Source organism: Mauremys reevesii, linkage group 18 (genome assembly GCF_016161935.1).
Source record: "Mauremys reevesii isolate NIE-2019 linkage group 18, ASM1616193v1, whole genome shotgun sequence".
In the NCBI taxonomy this organism is placed as follows: domain Eukaryota; kingdom Metazoa; phylum Chordata; order Testudines; family Geoemydidae; genus Mauremys; species Mauremys reevesii.
The window spans coordinates 8,875,886-8,900,054 of NC_052640.1; the positions used below are offsets into that span (position 1 = coordinate 8,875,886).

The following is a 24,169-nucleotide window of genomic DNA, read 5'->3' on the forward strand; positions in this document are numbered from 1 at the left end:
ACTGATGAACACGGGTTTCTGATGTCTTGGGCATGTCGTGGAAGCCAAGGGATTCATCTAGTTAAGATTCTTTTGGTGAACAAATTACTCAGATCATGAGCAGCATTTTTGACTATTACATCCTGAGTAAAGCAGCAAAATACATTTCCGGATTTCCTAAGATGAATTCTTTGAGTCAGATTGTATCACTAAACAGCTTCTTTTGTGGATTCCCCATTTCAAAGAATACAAGTCTGCTTCGTGTTATAAATTATGCTTTTTGCTTCACGATTCTCTTCTGATCTAGGAATAAGACTTTACAGAAGGATTTCTGAAGAGCACAGACTCCTAACATAAAAGCTAAACTACTGTAACCAACTATGCAACTTAATGCCTCCTATCAGATGGCAATTGGAAAAAAATTTACCTAGAAGAGCAGAAACTAAAAATGTGCAAATAAATGAAATGACCTGATAGCTTGAGAAGCACTGCCTTAGTGTATCTGATGTGGGGGACCGGCAACCTTTTTCCCCCAATGTGCCAGGGACCGGTGCCATATTGTTTTCCTATTCGACGCTCTTATGAGGAAACTCGCCACAGACCGGCAGCCGATGGCTCGCGGACCGGCACCGGTCTGCGGACCACCATTTTGAGAAGCACTGCACTGAGGAACCCAAGAAATCAGCATGCTCATAAAACCATGTTGTTAAATTGAGAACCTAAGCATTTCAAGCCCAACAGTTCTTTCTTCTAACAATCTGAGTGTTATTTCTACAAGATTCCTATTTAGTAGGTGAAGTGAATTTTTAGTCCTGGTTAATAACAGGGCTTTGATGTTTTGTTTGACTTGTATGTTTCTGTTCCTTTCATTCCTCCTCCTCTGAAAGTCTCTCTCACAAGGAGTTAACAGCTCACTGATGGGGACTGTTGAAAGTTACTGCTCATTAGCTCAGAGCAGATCGGTTGGAGAGACAGGTCTGAGCTGCAGGAGCCATTGTGTATGTTCTGCCTTCCTCATTTAGATAAGTAATAGCTCCTAGACAGAAATTAAAGTCTCCCTCGAGGCACCGAAAGGCTTTTGTGCACTTCAGCACCAGTGCATAATGCGTAACAGCCTTGCGGGCGGCTGGCAGAGTTTGGATTTTTGAGGGCTATAAATGTATTCCCTCCTCCTCCTCTACACCCTTTTAAAGCAAAGGAACAGCCTGCTACATGTGCATAGCACCTGCAACCTCAGTCTAGCACTGAAGCCTTCTGGTGTCTAGGGCCTGTGCAAATCTCAGCGCGTTGGTTCTTCGATGGATGACGTGTGTTGATGTTTCACAAGGGAAAGCCCCAGAGCTTCTGTTTAGATATTTATCCCATGCTCTTTCACCAGGGCCTCCTGAGGTAACAGGGCCTGATCTGGTGACGTGCTGACTGCTTTCTGTTCCCACTCAGGCAGGCTGCTTCTGCTTTCACTAACCAAGCTGTTTCTTCATGGTGCTAGGTGCCCTCAGTTCCCAACAATCATCAGGTGTTCAGGGATTTCAGGCCCTTACAGGGAAGTTCCTCTCCAACCCTTAAGGAAATGGCAAAGTTTCACTCAGGCAAGGCCTCCACTCCCACTGACTTCAGAGGGAGCAGAAGGTACTTTGCAGGATCAGGGCCTTGTGTTCTTTTTGTAAGGGAAGGGTCACAACGCAGATGAGCTTTCATGATGTTTAAATATCTGAGTGCAAACAAGTGGGGAAACTGGATTTAAGTCTCTCCCTGCCATGCTCAGTATAGCCCCCTTCCTCCCCACATAAGCATAGGGCAGGCTTAAAAATCAGGAGCTTTTTTTTTTTTTAAAAATAAATTTGGGATTCTTTTATTTACAACCCTTAGGGTGCCCTCAGGATCCATTTTCAAGCTTTTCTCTGAAGTCATTAGGGCTCAAAACTTACTTTAAAAACAACCCCAAAAGCCATGATTCTCATGAAATAACATGACCCCAGGACCTAGGGTTCTAGGGGAAAAAAAAACACACTAAGTATTGTAAGACTCACCATAAAACCATTGGAAACACAGAGTGCCGGAAACCGAATCACTAAACTAGGAAAGTGAAATTAATCCACAAAGCGATACCGGCTGACCTACTTTCACGGCCCAAACTGAATGGGAGGCAGGGATGCTGACTCTCGCAAAGTGGGGTTTTGTTTGGTTTTTTCCTTTAAATTTCAGTTCCTGAGGCCATGTTATTTTCAGAGAATTTCAGCTTTCATTACAAAAAAAAAAAAAAAAAAAAAGCTTTCAGCTCTCCTGGTTGCAGAGAAAAGTTGAAAACAAGAACACTAAAAGGTTCACAAATCAGAATGGAAATACAATATAAATTAATATATATTAAAATCTCATGATTTTGGGGGGTATGATATGATTGTTGAACACTTGTGTTTGGCAGTGCAAAAGCAGTGACCAACTAGCACAGCAGTGAGAAGTTAGGGGATTCTTTTCTTTTTGTCCTTTCAGCCTCACTAGTAGGCAAGGTATCCTTTTATTCTGATTTACAATCGATGAGTTTTATCTTGACCACAGAGCTTTTCACTTTTACAAAGGATCATTTTCATAGCAGCTTATTGGGGTGCATACACAGCTTGTCATATTAAGAGTTTATAAGGCAAATCCCTATATGATGCTTCACTAATGAAAATTCATCCCTAAGCTCTTAAAAACCTGTGGGTTTGAAATGCCTCCCTGGGTCTCCGAGTCTGGCAGATGGTGCCATCTCTGTGATAACGAAAACCAGATTTGGACCAGAGAACCTTTTGTGATCTAACATTTTAAGTAGACTGGATATTTTGCATGGGGTGGAGACATGACTGTGACGCCTAAGAGAGGGTGGCAGTATCAGTGAGGAAGGGGGGAAAAAAAGGCGGTAAGACAAGGTTTTTAAGTTACAAATTCCACACCTACCAAGGAACTAGATGGCTTAGGAGACTGACAAAGGGGTATCAGGTTTTCCACGTCATGGTGATCCCCTTGACTCCAACTCAGCAACCGTGACTGTTACCATCTCAGGGATGTTGCCTGGCTTGGAAGAAATGAGTTGGGGGTAGAGAGGTCTCAGTCCTGTTCTTAGCAAACAAGTGTCCACATTTCAGAAACCACCTCCACAGCTGGCACCTGTCCCAAAAACCAGCCAGGCCAAGGATGGAATAGGCACAGAGGTGGATTCATTGTGCCCAAGGTCATGGATGACACACCCAAAGGCAGCTCGCCTTGTTCTGTGAATAAACACTCCTTTAATCTCCAGGGCTGTCGGTCTGGCACCTTTCGAGACCACTCAACGCAGAAACTATTAAATAAACAAAGCAAAGTCCCAGCTACCAGTGTCAAGTGGTTCCCGTGACTCATGAGCCCACTTCAGCCCTGGTGTCAAGCAGGCCCTGATACATCGCTTTCAGTGATGTTGTGCCTGCTCACAGTAGGGCTGAATTGAGCATGTTCTCGTCCAAGATTTCATGAAATTACTCATTGGTCGCCTCTCTCCTCACGTGGTGGAAATGAAGGACAACCGTCAGGAAAAACTGCCTCATGGAAAACTCTCTCTGACTGTGAGGGGAGTCTGGGAGTGGGGGAAACTCCTGAGTCATTCAATTAAATGAAAATAGACTGGACGCAAAACCCTTGGGAACACAGTGCAGGGTTCAATCCTACAATGTCGGAGGCATAGCCCATGGCTCAACTCAGACTTCTACGATGCTCCGTTGATGAGACCCCATTGACTACAGAACCTTACAGGGGATGGATATGAAGGCACTTTACAGATAAAGCAATCAAGAATCTTCACCAGAGTACAGAAACCTGTGGGTTTGAAATGCAGACCCCTGAAGCAAATTAGGATGAATGCTCTTTTCCCACAATGAGGAGCGAACAGTGAATTCCCCCTTTGGCTAAGAGTTCACCTCCCGAGCCCTGCCCTTGTTAGAACACAGTAACTCAATAAAAAAGGGAGCATTTGAAGACAAGGGATTTAATTATACTCCTCAGAGCAACAAGGAGTCATCCCCCAATCCCTGAAGGTGAGTCAGTCACACCAGTGAGAGCTCTTGGATCATAGCACATGGATTAATTAGCAACCTTCCCTGGGACACAGGCATGGCTCTCACATGAAGCCACTCTAACTCGCATAAGATGGGGGCACAAAGGTTCTTAGTCTATATGGAACCCTTACGAGGATTGGCAGTAATTGGCCAGCAACCCCAAAGTTCACATCCCAACGGCCAGGAAGATATTATAATTATTTGTATTGCGTATTGACTAGGATGGATCAGGACCCCATTGTGCAGACAGAAATAGGAGAATTCATCAGTTTCAGAGGGATTTGTTCTGGATCTCCCTGCACCAATTAAGAAGGTAATTAAAATATGTTTGCATTAACCAGACCTAGAGTCCCTGGTAAAAAAAAAAGTGAACATCCAAAAAAATTTAGCAGGCAGGCTGTATGTTCTAAATATCTCTACAACAGTTTCCTTGCTGTGGGTTTCCTTTGCTTAGCCATTCTGTGGAGTTATAGAATGTGGATGTAGGTTTCTCTTAAATTCTGCAGAATAGTCCAAACAAACAACCCCCCCAAAACTACCCAATAGAAAAGCATGTCCTTTACGGTTACGTTCTGTAGGGTTTTCGCATAAGAGCTGTAACATTCGTTTCAGATTTTCATTTGGAAGGTTGTCTGTGAGGGGGAGCACAGGGAAATATGTCCTCCTCTTTAGCACTTTAACTCTGTGTAATCTATGGCTTCACAACAGGCAGACAACTCTGGAGAACCAACTTTCTTGGTTCCTAGGGCACAGGGTCTGCTCTGTTCTGCTATCTCACTGCAGCATCCTCTGACCGCGTGCCTTTGGCAGCACATTCCGGATCAGGTTCCAGATGCCCCTTCCTCAGGGAGTCAGGAAGAGCCAGTCGTTGTGGCAGCCAGGAGGCCAAGATGATGGGCAGTGGGGGAGAAGCAGACTCATTTTGTTTATGATTCAGCTGGCATGTCCATGTTCACAGAACTGTAACCAATACCCATTGGCAGGATTGTCTCTGAAACAGTGACTCAAATGCCAATCAAACAAAACAACACAAAGCAAACAAACAATTCCTGCTATAAGTAAGGTTCAGAGGCTGTCACATGAGACTACTTTTCAAGCTAAGTATATTTCCCTCTTGGGTATTTTACAGACATGAGACTTGATTTCTCCTGGCTCTTCAGCACCGTGTTCTGAGCTCCCCAGGAGAAGCGAGTTTCCCATTAGAGGCTGCTCCTCTCCATCTGGCCTTGCAAACACCGATCTTCTCTGAAGAGGGCAAAAATAACAGATGGCGAGGAGCTGGGGGAATTTGTTTGTCTGTTTGTTTGTACGTCTCTGAGATGCGCAAGGCCTCGTGGGTGCACAGCCCGAACAATGAAGTGAATGGAGTCTGCCTAGGGGATTGGAGAGTGCAAGAGACTTGCAATCAGACTCCAGATCTTCCAACTCATTTCAAACGTAACCTGGGTCCGAAAGTCATCACACTCTGACGGCTGTTCTGTGACCCACCTGAAACAAACGTGGAAGCCCCAGACACTCCCCAGTGGATATATAATTGACATTCCCAAACCTCCCCCATCCTCAGCACTAAGATGCCCTCCTGTTGGCAAATCTCAGAAGGAACAGCAGGGAATGAACGGACCCCTCTCCTGGGCACATTGCTGGTGGGGGTAGATGCAGTGCGAAATGGAGAGGAAGGATAGTCAAATAGTTAGTCCACTAGTCTGGCACCGAAGAGACCCAGATTCAATTCCTGACTCTACCAAAAGGTTCCAGGCAACACCACAGGGAACTAAAACCCTCAGCCTCTCTGAGCCTCAGTTAAAACCCGGGTAACAGCACGGGGGAAAAAAAAATAATTAAAGCTCTACCTATGTTACCACCTTAATTACACATCTCTCTTAGTCCCCTAGAACAGAACGGAACCTGACGCACGAGGCACTGTACTCAGAACATACCCTTTGATACAGCTCCCTTTCAGGCAGCAGACCTCCTAGGAAACAAAAAGATTCGTATGTCCCTAGCATCAGTGCTGCTGCTATTGTACAACGGACACCACATGGGCAAACGGAGCTGCTAGAGGTGTCTAAAAACTCTCCCCTCCCCGGTCCCCCACAACTACCTAAAGCAATTGCTAGAACCATGCACTGGGTATGGTAATCCTTTACCAAGCAAGACAACTAATCTCCTTTATTCATATAGGGCTACTGGAAAGGCAGCTTTATAAATCCCGTAAAGCTGCCCCTCCAAAAGGCCTGTGTGAACAAAGAGGATTAGCGCAGGCTTGGGACAGAGGCAGGATATATTACACACCTCTAACCCTTGGCAGAGTTATTCTTCCTAGAGGCCGGTGTCCATGCACCCAACACACATACTCAACCTGAAACATAGTGACCGTTAGCCCTCTGCCACTAAAGCAAATGGTAGGTGCGGCTGTGCTGTGGGAAAGTAACAGCACGTAATCTGCTGGGCCCTCTGCTGCTCGAAACTCCATCATGGCACTACAGCAGAGGTGGGCGAACTACGGCCCAGGGGCCACATCCGGCCCTTCAGACATTTTAATCTGGTCCTCGAGCTCCCACCAGGGAGTGGAGTCCGGGGCTTGCCCTGCTCCATGCGTGCTGCGGCTCTGCGCAGCTCCCGGAAGCACTGGCATGTCCCCCCCTCTGGCTCTTACATGTAGGGGCAGCCAAGGGGCTCCGCACGCTGCCCCTGCCCCAAGCGCCACCTCTGCAGCTCCCATTGGCTGGGAACTGCAGCCAATGGGAGCTGCAGGGGTGGCGCCTGCAGACGGGGTGGCACAAAAAGCCGCCTGGCCACAGCTCTGTGTAGGGGGTGGGAGGGAGAGAGAGACAGGCCGCTGCTTCCAGGAGCTGCTTGAGTTAGGTGCCACGCAGAGCCTGCACCACTGATTCCCTCTTGCGCCCCTGCCCTGATCCCCCTCCAGCCCTCTGAGCCCCTTGGTCCCAGCACAGAGCACCCTCCTGCACCGCAACCCCTCATCCCCAGCCCCACCCCAGGGCCCACACACCCAGCTGGAGCCCTCACCCCCCGCCAAACCTCCTGCCCCAGTCCGGAGCCCCCTCCCACACCCTGAACTCCTCATTTCTGGCACCACTCCAGAGCCCTCACTCCCTCCTGCACCCCAATCCCCAATTTCTTAAGCATTCATGGCCCGCCAGACAATTTCCATACCCAGATGTGGCCCTCGGGCCAAAAAGTTTGCCCACCCCTGCACTACAACATCCTCTCTGGTCATAGCTGCGACAACGGCGCACGGCGTTTCCAGATTCTGACGGGGTTTAGAGCTCGAGGAACGAAGGAAGCACCCAATTTAATTGCCATTGGCCTCAGTACCAGAAACAGGTGATAAAGGGATAAACAGCTGATCTATTTTAGCCCCTCCCCCTTACCCTAAAAAGGGGCACATTTGCCGCAACGTGCTCCCACTCGCAGAACGTGAAAAAAATCATTTCACGTGGATTTACAAGGACATACAAGTAACTGTGACCATGGAATTGTTTGATAGCATTTCAGGGCAAATTTACATCACAACCAGTCCCCAAAAGCATCCTCCCCACACACACCCCCAACACACACACACAAATCTTGCAGGCAGAGTGTATGGTTTTGTTTTGTTTTTTTAAATCAGCCTTCAATAGTGCAAGACCGCTCCCACGAGCAATGAACCCTGCATGTGCTGATCAGCCTCATCATAACATTTTTGAATCTTATGTGCTCAAGCTCTCAAAGAAAAGCCAGCCATTAATTCTCAGACAGCGAGTGATTTATCAAGCCAAATCGCCTAATCGTATATTCTACCACAGAACTGAGTCAGGATCACTCGCTGTAATCTATGCCGCTAGAGACAGATTAAAAGTTCGCGTGTAAAAAGCAGCACTTCCTTACTGAACATATCTGCTTCCTGTGAGCCAAGTTTACCCGGAACGTAAACAAGCATGGCGTTATTGATTCAAAGCAAGCTGCACTTCTTGTCAGGCTTTCAGCCTTGTGTACACACACAGCTTTCACCAGCAAGTTATTGAATGAAGCTAAATCAATGTAAGAGTTTCTACGTGGGATGCATCAGTTTGACTAGACTGATTTTAAACAGACGCCAGCTGTAGGCTTACACCACCCTTTGTAATCCCATACGGCGCTGCAGAGCTATTCGGCTGACTCACCCTGACAGCAAGCTCCAACTCAGGGATACAAAAGGGTGAGCAGCACTCTGAAGAAGGGAACTCCAACTAGAAGAGACATGGTACCAGGCTGAGAAAATCCCTTCTAGATCTGGAGGCACAGCCCTGCCTTCGGGCTGTAGTACTTTGTTTAATACAAGCAAAGCTCAGTGAGGGAAAACTCTGGACAACAGTTTATTGTGCGTGGGAACAGTATTCTGACTCTACCCATTCACACACCTGCTTACACCAGAGCTGAATTTGGCCTTTCTTGTCTTCCAGGCACATGACCCTTTACTGACAAGCTAGTTTCTAATCACTCTCAGTACTACAGAATTAATGCAGCCACAGGTGAGAGCGCACAATCCAACTTCCTCTAGAGCATCTTCAACAGAACCAATCAAGCACCTCTTTTTTTTTGGTACCATGTTCTGATTCAGCAAAATGCTTTAGCAAACACTGCTCACAAGGCCAATTACTAGAGTGATACCAGAATGCAGCTTGATTTTCAGATCCTAAGTTTAATTTGTAGGGCACAGTCCTCGTCACACAGGACTAACGCGAACTAGGTGCCTTTTGAGTTCACACCAGCAGCGGCCATGCGGGGGAGTTCCAGCCCAGCGCTTTGGCACGCACTGCGATTCACATCCCCGTAGTCAGCACTGCGGCCGGGCAGGCATCATCGGAGATGATCTTCATAAGAGACCAGCAGCATTCCCAGAGCTCAGGCCTGCAGGTTGCTGGGAACCTCTGAATACAAACTTGCATTAGTAAGTCTATTCTGTCCTATTTACAATCCTAAATCACTGGGGTATCCGAGGGCCCGATCCACACCTTGGCAATGGGAGCCTTTCTACTGTCTTCAATGGGCTTTCACTGTGATCACTGCCCTCTCTGCAACAGCAGTTCTCAAACTACGGGTCAGGATTCTCTCCCCCACCCAATGCAGCAGGGCTTAGGTGAGCTCAGGCTTCGGTCCCCCTTCCTGGGGTCATGTAGTAATTTTTGTTGTCAGAAGGGGGTTGCGGTGAAATGAAGTTTGAGAACCCCTGTTCTACACTAATTAACCCTGTGGACATTAACAAACCACCAGCATTCTCAAACTGGTTAATTTTATCAAGTGCTCAATCTCTGTATCAGGTTATGATAAGATTTCACAGAGCAGTAACACCAAGGCAAATGGTTTCAATCCCAGCAAACAGCAGACAGAGGAGGTAAATATCTGATCAGATTTGGGTCTTTTAATAAAATCACACGAAACCCTTTGAACAGCAGAGACCCGTTCCACTCTGCTGTTCCCCACACTTGCTGGGAAAACATCCAGCATCATCTGTGATAGAGTATTAACTCCAGCACTCTTCAGCTGTAAAATAACATTCCTGCCAACCTACCATGCATTTCAGGTCTATTTATGTCTACCGTGTATTTATTTTACTAGTAGAGATGCTAATGGAGAAAACACACATCAGGTCACTCTACATATTATGTTTCTATTTAGAAACGGTTTCTAATGGCTTAATAAATCACTAATAGATTTTTAGTAAATGGTAAGAACAATCATTATGAGACATGATTCTAGGAGGTTATAACAATTTATTTCACCTTCTCCTGAGGTATTTATAGCCATTCTATAACACATACCACTCATGCCTGTAACATGCTTATAACATGTATCAATCATTTAAGTATTGCTGAATGGAACCTTAATATAAATATAGATCACGCCTACTCCCACTTTATCTCGCTGCAGTTACAAATACAGATACAGATACAGATGATACATCACACAGAGCAGAAGACTGGTCCATTGGGGCAGTGCTGAAGAATATTTAATAAAGTCAAAAGCTCCAGGCTAATTTCCCTTGAGAGTTCCAATTTACTGAGTCTGTCGCAGTTAGAATCCATCACCACATGGTTCAGCCAATTCAGGTCACCCATATAAAAAAAAAAAAAAAAAAAGAGAGAGAAAAATATTTTTCTCTTGCTTTCCTCCCATGGACTCTCTGTAACCCTTTGACTTGAAATGCCCGCTTGCCACGGAGAGCAGAACGCTCCACAGCAGATGAGAAGTTGGGCAGGTAAATACCAGTCACTTACTAAGCAGACTACAGATCTGAACATTCTGCCAGTGATTTCTTGGTGGGCAGAGAGTAAGGTGACAGCTGAACCTCTGGAGGGAGGAGGAGGGCACTTCCACTTAAGGCTAATGCTTGGAGATAAGGAAAACTTCAATGATTCTGCATAAGAGTCAACCGCTGTCAAGGCAGACTGGCTCAGAGCAGCAGTCAGTGTCGCTGTTTGGAAAGGTTTGGTTCTATAGTTCAAAATCTGTGACTAAACATCATCGAGTGCCGGACCCTCAGCTGGGGTAAACTGGCACTGCCCCCAGGCTGTGAAGTCAATGGGCTCTAACATATCTTTCTTCTGTTGCTCTCTGGTTACAATGAAACCAGCGTCCATCCTCTCTTTCCAGGACAGCAGGAGGAAGGAAGAAGGAAATAGAGATATGGAAGATCCTGCCAGAAGGGGGGTGAGACTTTGCAACAAATTTTATTTGTATTTATTTTCCATGCAGCCCTCCCAGAGTGTCCCCGGGGAAGACAAGGTCTCCTGTCTTGCAGCACGTCCCCTACTCAGATAGGCTCCCATTGTGCTGTTGTCCCACCTTCTGCAGTTAACCGTTTCCAGAACCACAGGACTTGCTTCACTCTCATCTGCCTTGGGGAAGCAGATGTGGCTACGAAGCACAGGCAGGCTATGATGAGAAAACCAACCTCGCTTCTCTGCTGGATCTTGCAGTTGGTTTAAACCCCTGACACAGCCTCTCTCTTCAAAGAGCAACAAACGCACCCCTGGCCAGGAGAGACCAGAGGCCCGATCTAGGGTTGCTATCTGATTAGAAGGGAGGGGAGGTGGGGGGATGAAGCTGAGTGAGGAATACCCATTAACCACAGTGGCAGATCTAGGCATGGCACACACACCGGGATCAACAACAGGTTCCGTCTTTGCTCTATTGAGCTAAGTCAAAAAGACAGATCTGAGTCATGACTCCAACAGATGTTTCTGGGTTTTAGGCCCGTGACGAGAACCAGCCCTTCTTCTCCGACCCACAACTGCGCCAGCTCAGCTGGCATCCAAACACACAACGTTAACCACCAGGAAGGCAACGCAGACTCTCTTTCCCCCCTCCCACCTCCAACCTCCAATAGATCAGGCCACTTGTCAAGTATCCCAACCACACAGCCTCTAAAAATACTCCTTTGGGGGATCTGGATCCAAAATTCAAATCTATTTGCCAGCTGTTCTGCCATGCAGCTTCCAATAACAACATGTTTCAAATGTTGCTAAACGTGCCCTGTAGACCAGCGGCCCTAGAGAAGATGCAAAGGAAATCTGCCATTTAATGTTTAGACTGAAAAAAAAAAGAATCTATGCTGTCAAAATAAATAAAAATAAAATAACTCACCTCCTTTACGTTGGGGTTTGTCTACACTGCAAAGAAAAACTCGCAGCCCGGAGTCTCCGAGCCAGGGTCAATTGGCTCTGGCTCACAGAGGGGAGGGTCTCTGAGCCCGGGTTCCAGCCTGAGGAGGCACATCTACACTGCTGTGTTTGCCCCGCAGCCTGAGTCAGCTGGCCTGGGCTCGGAGAGTCAGTGCCGCGGGTTTTTCTTTCCAGTGGAGCTGTACCTTTAGGCACATCAATCTAAAGGTTCACTACTAGAGGTGCTCAGCTTTCTACGTAAAATCTTTCATGTTTAAACCTTTTAAAAGTCTGAACCAGGCCATTGTATCTGAGGGAGAGGAGGAAAGAAATCCTTCCACTGGTTTAAAAAGATTATTTCAGGTCACTGTCTCTTTTATGTAACCATAGCGTACTTAGGATAGGATCCATCGCTCAGATGGATTACAATTTTATCTTCTCTCGGTGGTGTGATCTTGCACAAATAATCATATCACTGAGAAAAGAGTTTTTTGTTTGTTTGTTTTTTTTTAATAATTTCGCCCAGCAACACTGTCGCTGTATAAACGCACACGTTCCTAAATCGTCCTTCTAAATCGTAGGCGACACATGTATGAGGAGTGTTTTGGAATGTGCGACCTTACATTTCTTTCGCCTCTCCCTTTGATCAAGCTGCTTATGGAAAAAAGTTGATCTTAAGGGTGCCAAACTGTGCATGGAAAACAGAGTGGGGCAAAATGGGATAGCAACCCAAGCCCTGTTTGGCTCACAGGAACCGGAAGTGATACAACTCCAGAGGATTCTCAGTTGGAAGTTGGAGCTCAAGGCACTCACTTCCAATGGGATCCCCTTTCATCATTATCATTTATATTCCAGTAACACCTAGAGTCTCCCATGTGTAAGGCTTTATGTAAAAACACATAGTAAGAGTCTTATAATTACCAGCAGTGTTTGCACAAAAATGGCTTCATTAGTCCTTCAGAATCTATCTGATCCTGCAGATTATTGCCCACACATGACATCATAATCCTTGGCCCATGACATCACAATGGGAGGACCAGCAATGATTACAACATTGCAAACAGAGGACTGTGGTATCAGCTTGCTGATAAGCAGGAGCAGATACCCAAAGGGCACAAAGATGGTGGGTTTTCACGTAGCATCAGCAGCTTTCCAGATAGCATCAGCAGCTCTTTGATAGTCAAGATGACAGAAGCATAGAGAGTTTTTTTAAAAGGTCACACAAGCTCAAATTTACGGGAAAATTGTTACAACAACCCTTGGAAAGATGAATGCAGGGCTTGAGGACAAATATTTTTTATAAACTTTATGCTGGCTAACTAGTATGTGCTTTTGAAAGTGACACATTTTTACTCTGGATAGAAGACTCTGAAGACTTTACAGCAGTGGGCGAGAGCAGCGTAGGGCCTTTGATGTTTGAACAGCCTGTCTTCTTAAAACAAATTAGGATGTGATCTGCCCAGGAGCAGAGGCCAGTTCTACTCAGTAAACAGGGACAGGCACATATCAGATTAACACATTTGTTCAACGACATCAATGTTTACTCCTACTATTTTAGGATGCGATTTTTTTTTTTAAATGAAAGCTGTAAATCGCATCACTCACGTAACACCAAAGCCACTGCCTACAGTCAGACCATGTGATGAACACAAGATTCCCAACTCTGCCATGCTTCAGCCTCTACCTACACACACAAATAAACAACCGACCAACCAAGCACCTGAGAATCTCAAAAGCACTTAACATTATTCCCATGATGCAGAGGACTGAAAAAAGGAGACTTAGAGTAGCGTGTTGGTCAAGGTTTCACTACAGATCAGTGGTGGTGCTGGGACCCTGTTTGAAGTTCCTTTGCGCTGTTCTCACCACCAGACACACTTTTCCTGCAATACCATTACTAGTGAAGTTTGGAGACACGTGAAAGTGATGCACAATGGATACAATACAGTAGAAGTTAGTGACCATAACACAACTGTCTCTAAACAAGAAAAGGTAACGAGTGCCTGGTCTTCCCCAAGAAACCCCCTTGCAGTTCCTTGGCTTTCTCCTAGCTGTTACGACTGTACCTAACTACACCAAAATACGTACCCTTTATGTGTGTGGATAAATATCCACAAAAAACCAGATGGACAGCGCTACACTCATCTCATTTGCTTATATCAGGTTGAGATCATTTTACCAACACAAGCCACTAATGCTGCACCAGTGCAGCTCAGTGCAATCACTAGGGCCCTGCCAAATTCATGGTCCATTTTGATCAATTTCACTGTCATAGGATTTTAAAAATAGTAAATTTCATGGTTTCAGCTATTTAAACCTGAAATTTCACAGTGTTATAATTATAGAGGTCCTGACCCAAAAAGGAGTTGTGTGGGTGTCGCAAGGTTATTGTAGGGGGGGGTTGCGATGCTGCTACCCTTACTTCTGCGCGACTGCTGCCGGTGCTGCCTTCAAAACAGGGCAGCTGGAGAGCAGCAGCTGCTGGGAAGGAGCCCAGCTCTGAAGGCAGAGCCGCGCAGAAGTAAGGGTGGCATGGTATGGTATTGCCACCCTTACTTCTATGCTGCTACTGGCAGGGCGCTGCCTTCAGAGCTGGGTGCCCAGCCAACAGCTGCTGCTATCCAGCCACCCAGCTCTGAAGGCAGCAGTAAGGGTGGCGATACCATGACTCCCCCTAAAATAAGCTTGCGACCCCCTGCAACTCCCTTTTGGGTGAGGGCCCCCAATTTGAAAAATGCTGGTCTCTTGTGTGAAATCTGTATAGTATAGGCCAGATTTCACGTGGGGGAAGGCCAGATTTCACAGTCCATGATGCATTTTCATGGCCAAGAATTTGGTAGGGCCCTAGTGATGATACACATTAACGCAGCTACACTAGTGAGAATTTCCTTCTGTAGTTGGAGCCATGGCCAACACGTGGTTTGCCAAGAGAGTAGTGAGAGTTTGCTTCCTTAAACTCTTTCCAGGATGGAATAAATACAGAATTAGAAAAACAAAGTCAAGGAGAACAACAGTGCAAGTCCAAATAGATGATTACAACATTGGTTTAACAACAGAACTCAAATGAAAAACAAGCACCCATTGTATAGGCTGGCATTAAATAGTTGGGAAAGTGAAAAGAACAGTGTCCTGCCATCCCTGTGTTCCATAGTGGAGTTAAATCTATCACAACAGGTAACTTGCTATCTGCTCAAGCATCTGCTCTGTATACTGACTATTTGCAATAATAATGTTAAAGCAGCCATCAAGCAGATGCCTAAACACCAAAGAATGACGTTCAAAAGACAACTATCTATAAATCAGCTCAAGCCACAGACATCTGAGCAAGATTTTCCACTTAATCCAATTTACTGTAATCTCCCTGTTTAGTTAAAATGACAGAAATGCCAAAATGGGACTTTACTCCCCTGTCATCAACACATCTCTTAGTGAAAAGGAAAATAAGGTTCTTGCACACAGCACTGACTGTTAAGTTAGAAATGGCAAAACTGTATTTCAGAGTCTGACTATTAACAGACACACCCACGTGCTTGTGCCAATTTTGTTTCCGTACCACCCAAAAACAGGACAAAGGGCACGTTCCTTATGTGTATAATCCGTGCAAAAATGGAGTTCCTAGGAATGTCTTAAGGGATTGATTACTTGCCATTTTTGATGGCCTAAGCTTCTAAGTGTTAAATGCCTACATATAGCCTCTACTGAGCTCCATCCTCCAGCTCATGTATTACAAGGTCATATAGTTAGCCAATGAGCTCCATTAAGGGACGTTTTCATTCTACTGCTTCAAAAAACTTTACAACGCTGAGGAAAAGGCCAATGTTATCGCTTTTCCCTCCCTCCATTTTTATTAACAAACAGGATAATTGCCTCTCCCCCTGGGATTTTACACACACACACACACACACACACACACACACACACGACAAACTAACACTTCAGTCATGTCTATTTTCAAAGACCGCAAAACCAAAGTCATTATCCAAGAATTCGAGCAAGTGACAGAAGAATACCTACCGTGAGGAGCGGGGTCCTCATGCATTATTTAACAAGAACTCTATTGGCAAAACTGGTGTTGTTTTTATATAAAAGCTAATAGAAATTGTACCTCCAGGTGTCAAAACACTGATGCTAATTCCTGCTGCCTCAGACATCTTGATGTTTCAATTTTAGCAGTATGAGGAGCCTGCAGGGAATCTGAGAGGGTAAAGCACTTGTACTCAAAGAGAAGCAAGTAGGAGAAGGAGAGCCCTTTTATTTCTTTATAAAGGGCCCAGGGGAGCAGTTCCACTATCAGATCTGGTTCCCTGATCCCTCTGTTCCTTCAAAGAGGCAAAAGCGAGATATGATACAATCGCCCATTGTTTAGCCTGCCGACAGTGGAATCAACAAGACTACTAAGGAGCAGTATAAAGATGAAGAATAAACGAATGGGAGATTTCACTGGAGTTCAGCAAGATGTGAGCAGACATTATTAATGAGATTTTTTTAAAACACCCACTCAAATGGACTGGCCAGCACATAAAGACCGACCTGCGCCTAACAGAAAACTGACAAGGTTTTTTTGCCCGCCCCACCCCCCCCAACCTTCAAACTGTGCTTTTCATTTTTTCTGCCCATGGCACTAGGAAGAATAATGGAAACACTTCCGACATATACCTACAGCACATAATGCGCAAGTCTACTCTACTGTGAGCATGTAGGATGCCAACTGACTTCTGTGGGAGCTACATATGCTTACAGCAGTGGTTCCCAAGCTCGTTCCACCGCTTGTGCAGGGAAAGCCCCGGTGAGCCGGGCCGGTTTGTTTACCTGCCGCATCCGCAGGTTCGGCTGATCGCGGTTCCCAGTGGCCGCGGTTCACTGCTCCAGGCCCATGGGAGCTGTAGGAAGTGGTGCGGGCTGAAGGACGTACTGACCGCCACTTCCCTTAGCCCCCATTGGCCTGGAGCAGTGAACCACGGCCACTGGGAGCCGCGATCAGCCGAACCTGCGGACGCGGCAGGTAAACAAACCGGTCTGGCCCGCCAGGGGCTTTCCTGCACAAGCAGCGGAACAAGTTTGGGAACCACTGGCTTACAGCAATGCAGAATGTATTCCACATGGGGTCTATCCATAGCTAGATTTATATCTAAGCAGCTAGTTACTATTTTCCTTTTTAATGCAGAATAGTTGTACTATCAAAGCATCCACTATCAGTAAATGGATCATCTTCTCCTGTACTTGACCTTCCTTGCAGGGCACCACAGCAGAGGGCCTGTCAACACTTCGCTCTGCTTATGATCCCTCCCTAGCCCAGCTCCTTCAGGACTGAAATTTGATGCCCAAGATCTCAGCCCCGTTCCACCAGTTATTTCGCTTTTAAAGTGAGTTCACATTTGATGCTCAATGACACGAGCTGATCCCCGCCTCCCCAACAGCTGCCTGCAAAATATCATGCTACATGGACTGGTGGGAAGCACTGGTAAAGCAAACCCTAAGTTCTTATCACAATGCAGCGGCTCATTGTGAAGAGGTTTCCCAAGGATGTTTCTTGCACATCTCTACCACATATTTACTTGTTATTTATATGTCAGTAGCACCTAGACATCTCAACTGATCGTGAACCCACTGTGCTTGGCGCTGCACAAATACATAGTATGGGGTAGTCCCTACTCTGAAGATCTTACAACCTAAATAGGCAAGGCAGACAACAGGCAGGTGGAGAAGCAACGGCAGCAAAGAAGTGAAGTGACTTGCCCAAAGCAACACAGCAGGTCAATGGCACAACCAGGATTAAACGCAGGCTGAAGTGCCAGCCCCGTCCACTGGACCATTCAGCCATAACCGCTCAATTGTAGTGTATCAGCCGCGCTTTCGAAGCATGGAAATCTTCAATCCCACAAACTCAACTATTTAATCTGTTCATCTTTAATCTTTCTGAAACTGCGTTTAAAAAATTATGATGAACTCCTTTCTCCTCCACCCTCAGAATATCTCCACCTCCTTTATTATTATTATTATTTTAACTCCTACACCACACAAAAACAACCATGGCCACATGATTTTGAGATGCCAGCACCGACTCTCTGCTGATTTCAACCCAGCAAGCAGTGAGTTCTGAAAGCTGGATTTTCCAGGTTCCAGTTCAGAATTTACTAGCCAATTATGTGTTCCCTGATGCAAGGTGAGGGGATGGGGAGAGAGTTAAATGATGTTAAATAATAACCCCTGGAGGCAAACAACTAGCCTCTTTATGACCTCTCTCGAACAATGAGGGACAGCGAGTCTGCAACCCTCCAGTTTATGAGTCAGTAGGACAAACCCTGGCTTAACTGGGACACTATGAGAAGACATGTCCTTGGCTGACTTGAGCTATAAACTGGTCATCTTTATCGCTGATTTCATCCTGCCACGCAATGAAAACTGTGCGCACATGCAGGTCTGTTAACCAGATGTCTGGTACCTGGATACAGAGAGCATTACACCACTGTGTGACCCAGAGCCCCCCAGAGCCAACCTACAGCCAAATACCACCAAATATCCAGCTCCAGGTTACAATTATTCATGAATTAGCAGACCCTAGATTAAAACAGTCCTTGCTGATCAGTTTGCATATATACCTAGTGAGGCAGGGTCACGTAAGAGCCAACAACTTCACCCTCCAGAGCAATGGATGGTCACAAGCACCGCAGATTTAAGAGACAAATCCAACACCACCATGTGGCCTGCGCACCGTTTTCCCATCTTTCACCAAGGAAGAGAGAGAAAAATGACACACAGCAAAAAGTCACAGACCCAGCAAGTTTGCACTGGGCACACAGGGCACGTGACAAGCGTGGAAACAGCAACTACAGAACGTGTGAGCAGCTCTGGACTAGCACTGTGCGGCCACTTGATGAGCGACACAAAGGTCTTGGAGAGATTCCGGGTTAGGTCGTGAACTCTGGCAACCTAATCTAGAAGCCTGTTGTTTTTAATAGCACCAAGGAAATTCCAGAGGTAAAGTGAATTAATGAGACGGGGCGCACAGTAAGAGGGAGCAGCGGCTGTTGCCAATCATGCTCACTAAGGCCATCATCCTGTGGAGACAGTCATGCAAGTGCTTAACCTTACACACGTGAGGTGTCCCTGGGAAGTCTATGGGAATAATACACATGTACATATGGTTAGGCAGGTGTTAAAACGTTTGCAGGATCAGGGCCTAAGACCATGGGCAGAGAGCATCAAAGGCCAGGGCAGGATAAGCCTCCCCTAACCCAGCTCGTGGCCCGGCCCATGTCCCACCCCAAGGTCCCACCTCTCTCTCCCTCTCCCCTCAAGCTACAAGCTAGCAGCGGCTCAGCTCCAGCTGGCAGTCTGGAACTCGGGCCCGCCAGCGGCCAGGACCACCTGGGGCGACTTGGGCCAGCCGGCGGCTCAGGGAGGATGGGGTATGCGGGCCGGGGCTCCTCTGAGGGGGGAGGAGGGGAGCTGGAAGGAAGAAGGGCCGGTGCCAGCAGGTTAGCTTCCCCGAAAGCGGGGCTCACCTGCCACCCGTGCCTAAGACTCTTTAGGCCTGATTCTAGTTTCATACCAATGTGACTTCAGTCCCTGCTGATTTACACTGGTGTAAGTGGAATCAGAATCAGAGCACTCCTGTCTCTCTCTAATCTGAGCTCTGCACAATTTTCCCAGACAAACAAACCAAGCCCCTCTTCCAACTGGCAATGTTGCTTCAATATCATTTACAGCCTGCTAACATTCCACCGTCTCCCACTTATTGCCAGCAACCCTTGCGAGATACATCTAGAGAAGCAGGAAGGCAACAAATGTGTCTCATAATCCACAGTATAAACTTTACGAGATAATGACTTCATCCTAACAGGGGGTGAGGGGGTGTTGAATTGCCAACCACTCATTTTCCACACCAAAAAAACAACCTGTATTTATGAGAAAAGGCCATTTTACTAGACTTAAAAAAAAAAAACCAAAAAAAAACCCCTGCCTTTTGATATAGCACCTGTGCAGCTTCATGAGTGCTTGAAGTAAGGGTACCCTAGCTTGAAAAGAAGACACTGAAACGGCACCAGCTGGGACTTACAGAAATCATGGGCTGCTGTGCAAACAGCTTTCATATTCTTCCTTTTGTTTTTTAAGAGGCTCCCATAAGCATGGGAGGAATTTCTAAGTTTCCCTAATTTATAGTTACTCCTGTGTGCCAGCTACCTGCATAAACTACAACTGGCAACTGCAATTTCAATCCAGGTAACTGAGAGCAGGCCATCAAACATAACTCTGTGGTGAGTAATAACTGTGATCCACATACTTATTTTGCCCAGACATTGCATATACATAAAATATTGTGTGTATATATATTCTACATGCCCACACATACACATTCCAATTACATCTATTATAGTTTCAAACATATATTATGCGTATGTCACATATACACACACACGCAGATCCTAGCAAAAGAACAGAACGTACAGTTCATCTTGGCATAAATCCCAGAAATAAAACTTGAAGTAACAAATCTAACTCCACTTTAGTCCAACAGTATCTGTGGTAATATCTGTTACAGAACAGAACAGATCATTAAATTACTGAATTATTGTGTGTACCACACCTGTGTGCTTTTTTGGTAATGGGAGTTGAGTATTATTTCAAGAGACACTGTCAACTGGAAAAGTTACACTGCTCTCTGAAAATTGTGTACCCATAATGCTCACTATTAGAACTGATGGAAGTGAGCAAAATAAAAACTTTTGCAGTCAGTTTACTTTGTGCAACTGATATAGTCAGTTTCATCATTTCTCTCTATAGCCAAAAGTGCCTAATCATGCAGACACTAACCTGACAGTAACTTGACTCACAGGAGTACAGTAGTTCAATTGATAATACCGCACAGCGTACAGGTAAACGTACTGTAGTCTACAGAAGTGCAGGCCACATGACAGCTCTGCAACTAATAAATCTTTATACAGACGCTCCCCAGGTTACGCAAACCCGACTTACGGAAAAAGTTCCATACTTTTTTGGTTGGTTTTTTTGGTCGGGTATACGTCCCCAACTTGCACAAAATTCGACTTACGCAAGGCGCTCCAGAACGGAATGCTTGCGTAAGTCTGGGGTCGTCTGTACATTATACAATGATGATGAATCTGACAGCGTCAGCAGATTAGCAAGGATTTAGAATACAATCATTGTGTATCACTATAGACTGAAACCCGATTTAAAAACCAGAGATATATATTCTCCTTCAACTGCAGAAGCGAGTTTTCAAGATGGCAAAGCATTCTCTTCCACCATCAAGACAATCTCAGTTCACGCACTTACATTGGTCTTTGAACCCTAGATCTCAAACTTGTTTTACTGATGGAGAAATTGACTCACAGAGAGGGGAAGTGATTTGCCCAAAGGTCACTCAGAAGAAAATGTCACACAATCGAGGTCACTTAACAATATTGTTTACCCTCCTGTGGATTAAGAACACATGAGGATTAGGCTTGCTGACAATTACCATACAACAGCGCATATAGTTAGCAAAAAGCACGGCCAAACTTGGCATCTAAGTTTGTGAGCTGAGTTTACAAGCAACGTCTCCTCTGAAACAACAGCTGCAAGCTCCCAACTGCCTGGCTTAAGACATGGTGCATAGTAGTTTTGGGCAAAGCACAAATTAAACCATCATTTGCGGGCTGCTTCAAGGATGAACAAACCAGCATTAATGACATGCATATGTCAAGAGCCACCCCTCAAAAGCATGAAGTATCAATAACTGCATCGATCACGCAAACACATCTGCAGTGAGTCAGACCAAGACGCTTGGCTCAAGAAACTTTCCTTCTCTCTCTCTCAAAAAAAATCAGAGGTGTTCTACAAAATGGGGGAAAGAAATCCACCCCCATAAGAAGCAGAGACTCACAAACTTTCACTAAAGGAGATAAGAAAACGATGGAAAAAAAGTGAGCGCTCAACTTCCACAGCTCTAACAACTGCCTCTTGGCGGCAGGGCTGAGTCCCTATTTTACAAAGGAACTTCTTGCAGAAACCAGTGGCCTACTTCAGGTCCCCAGTCGCAATGCAACCAAAACAAAGCACTTCAGAGCAGCCCCACCAGAGCAGCCCACTTACCTAGTAGCATCTGCGTGCCACCTACTTAACCCTGGGCACCTCAACGCAATGTTAACCACCTCAACTTCAATAAATAATTGAAAGGGGGCCACACAGTCTTAAAACCAAGCGGGAAATGGAATGGAAAGCCTGTAATTATTTCTCAATGCTCCTGCCAGCCTCAGCCTATAAACACTGTGCATTACATAAGTCCACTCCTCCTGTTTTGCAGCCAAAGTATGAGCTTTTCCTCCAGCTCTGGCAGTGAGTAATAATTCCTTGTAGTCATGGTAACACTGGCCAGCTTCCAGCAGACAATGGGAGACTTGAAATACAGCTAGGCCTTTTTATAGCTCAGCTCAAAAAAAAAAAAACCCTCTAAAATATTAGCTATCTTATGGCTGACCCAACTCAACATCCTCTCCTTTTTAACCATTTCCTTCCTTCCCAATAACACACAATTATTGACTCTCAAAACACACACAGGTGTATTGTCTGCAACTTGCAATCTTAAAATTGTAGCCAGGCTTACCGCCCCCCCCCCTTTTTTTTTTTTTTAAAAAGGACTGTTTCTGATCCACTGTACTGTATGCTCTCACATCAGGCACATTTCCATTTTAATGGATTGGCTGGCTTCTTCTCACTCTCCGAGCTAACTAACCTCCAGCCAGAGGAGGCCCAACAATCACAGGAGTGTTTGCAGTAATCGCCCCAGGCTTTTCATTTGATTTTGTTACTCAGTAGGTGCCTTCACTGCAGCGTTATCGCAAGTTATTTACACTCCAGTTACCGCTCTCGAGTAGGCCTAGCTCAAGCGAGAGCAGCCTCGCTGTGACGTAACGTTTGAGCTGTTGTATCTACTGCCGCTGCATTCACTTGTGCCTCGCCAGAACTAACCGGGAGACAGTCCATGGTTCTCAGCACTGCAGTAAGCTGAGCTCTATGGTTTCTTTCCCAGTGAACTGTGGGAGAATGTGTCCGTCGTTTCTGGGCACACGGGAGAATTGTGGGCGGGCATGCAAAGACTAGCAGCACTGGCTGGATCTAGCCTGCATCCACACTAGAGACAGCTCAGGTAAGCTTGCATCATGGGTTGTGCTCAGTCAGGCTTTAGCCTATCCCCACTCTTGGGTCAGCTAACTCAAGTTAAAAGGAGCACTGCAGCAGAGTTAAACATTTTGCGGGGGGGGGAGGAAACAAGATTTGAGCAGGGGGAACACTCAAGTCAACTTGGCAATGAAGAGAAGTCCACAGACACCTGGAAAATGGGAGGTGCTGAGCACCCTCAATTCATATCAAGTCAACAGGAGACGCACGCACTTGGCATCTCATAAGATCAGGTGCTAAAAGCAATTTACAGTGTTCACTCAGAAGTTAGTACTAGCTATCAGTCAGCACCCCACGGTATCAGAGATACCCTCATTATTTCCACTGGTGGTGGTGGTGGTGGTGATCACAAGTCTTATGATTATTTGTGGTTTTTCTTCAAGTCCCAGCTCCTGGAGACAAGTGATTATGTGAGAATCTCAGCTTCAGGGTTTGTTTGTTTTTTAAATGGCCGATTCTAGTTCTTGTGATCGCAGAGAAAAGCTTGAAACTGTGCTCCAAAATGCACCCTAAATACAAAAAAACCCACACCCACACAAAGGCAACGTAAAAGAACAAACTTTTTCTATATTTTTCTGATCTCATAATTTGGGGGCGGTGGGCATGACTTATTTTTTGGATGCTTGAGGCTGGCAATACTGCTTGTAGTTCATGTTTAATTGCTCATTGTACCAGTAAAAATCTTTGTGGTTTGTACGAAACATACTGCAGAAGTTTTCAAAATAGCAGGCCTCCCTTACAAGTGTACTGCTGTTAAAATCTTTACTATAGTGCCGCATTTCCTTATACCATGAACCTTGACTAACCCTCACAGTTACCATCTGCACAAAAAGTTGACAGTCTCTCCTCACCACTTAGCATGTACCAGGATGTGGTAAGTGTTGGCAGATGCTGGCTTTTAAAGGACACCTACCTGTATAGCAAAACCCCCAAATAGCCAAAATTAGCAGTCTTGCCTCAGACAATCAAACATGTTTTGCTAATCCACTTCCAGGCAAAGAAAGCCCACATGTGGCAAAGAAACATGACTGATAGAAAAAAATTATCTTAGACATGCTAGTCTTGCGAGCTAGGAAATGAAAAGTGGAAGACTTAATCATTAAAGACTTCAACACTTCTCTGCTGGACAGGTCTCCAGCGATTAAAAAGTATGGAACACAACATTTTTTATTTGTTTCGGGAGGGGAGGTGTTAAGGGGAGAAAACTAGTGAATTTTCTGAGTTTCGCCCCAATAAATAACAGGCACGTGGACCATTAAGAGTTCAACTCTCCTACAGACTTCAGTGCGAGCAAAACCAGGC

The 24,169-nt window shown here is 45.6% G+C and overlaps 1 protein-coding gene across 12 annotated transcripts in view; it reads right to left on the reverse strand.

The window, feature by feature from the left end:
• Positions 1-24,169, reverse strand: part of NCOR2 (nuclear receptor corepressor 2) — a 593,256-nt gene that overhangs the window by 294,296 nt on the left and 274,791 nt on the right. The window contains exon 1 of one of the 12 annotated variants that reach the window (XM_039505023.1): positions 12,608-12,660. The exons of 10 other annotated variants lie outside the window; for them this stretch is intronic. The gene's annotated coding sequence lies outside the window, so the exon portion shown is untranslated. Of the gene's footprint in view, positions 1-2,913; positions 3,021-12,607; positions 12,661-24,169 lie in introns of those variants that run through there. One more of the 12 variants, XM_039505024.1, reaches the window with a different exon arrangement.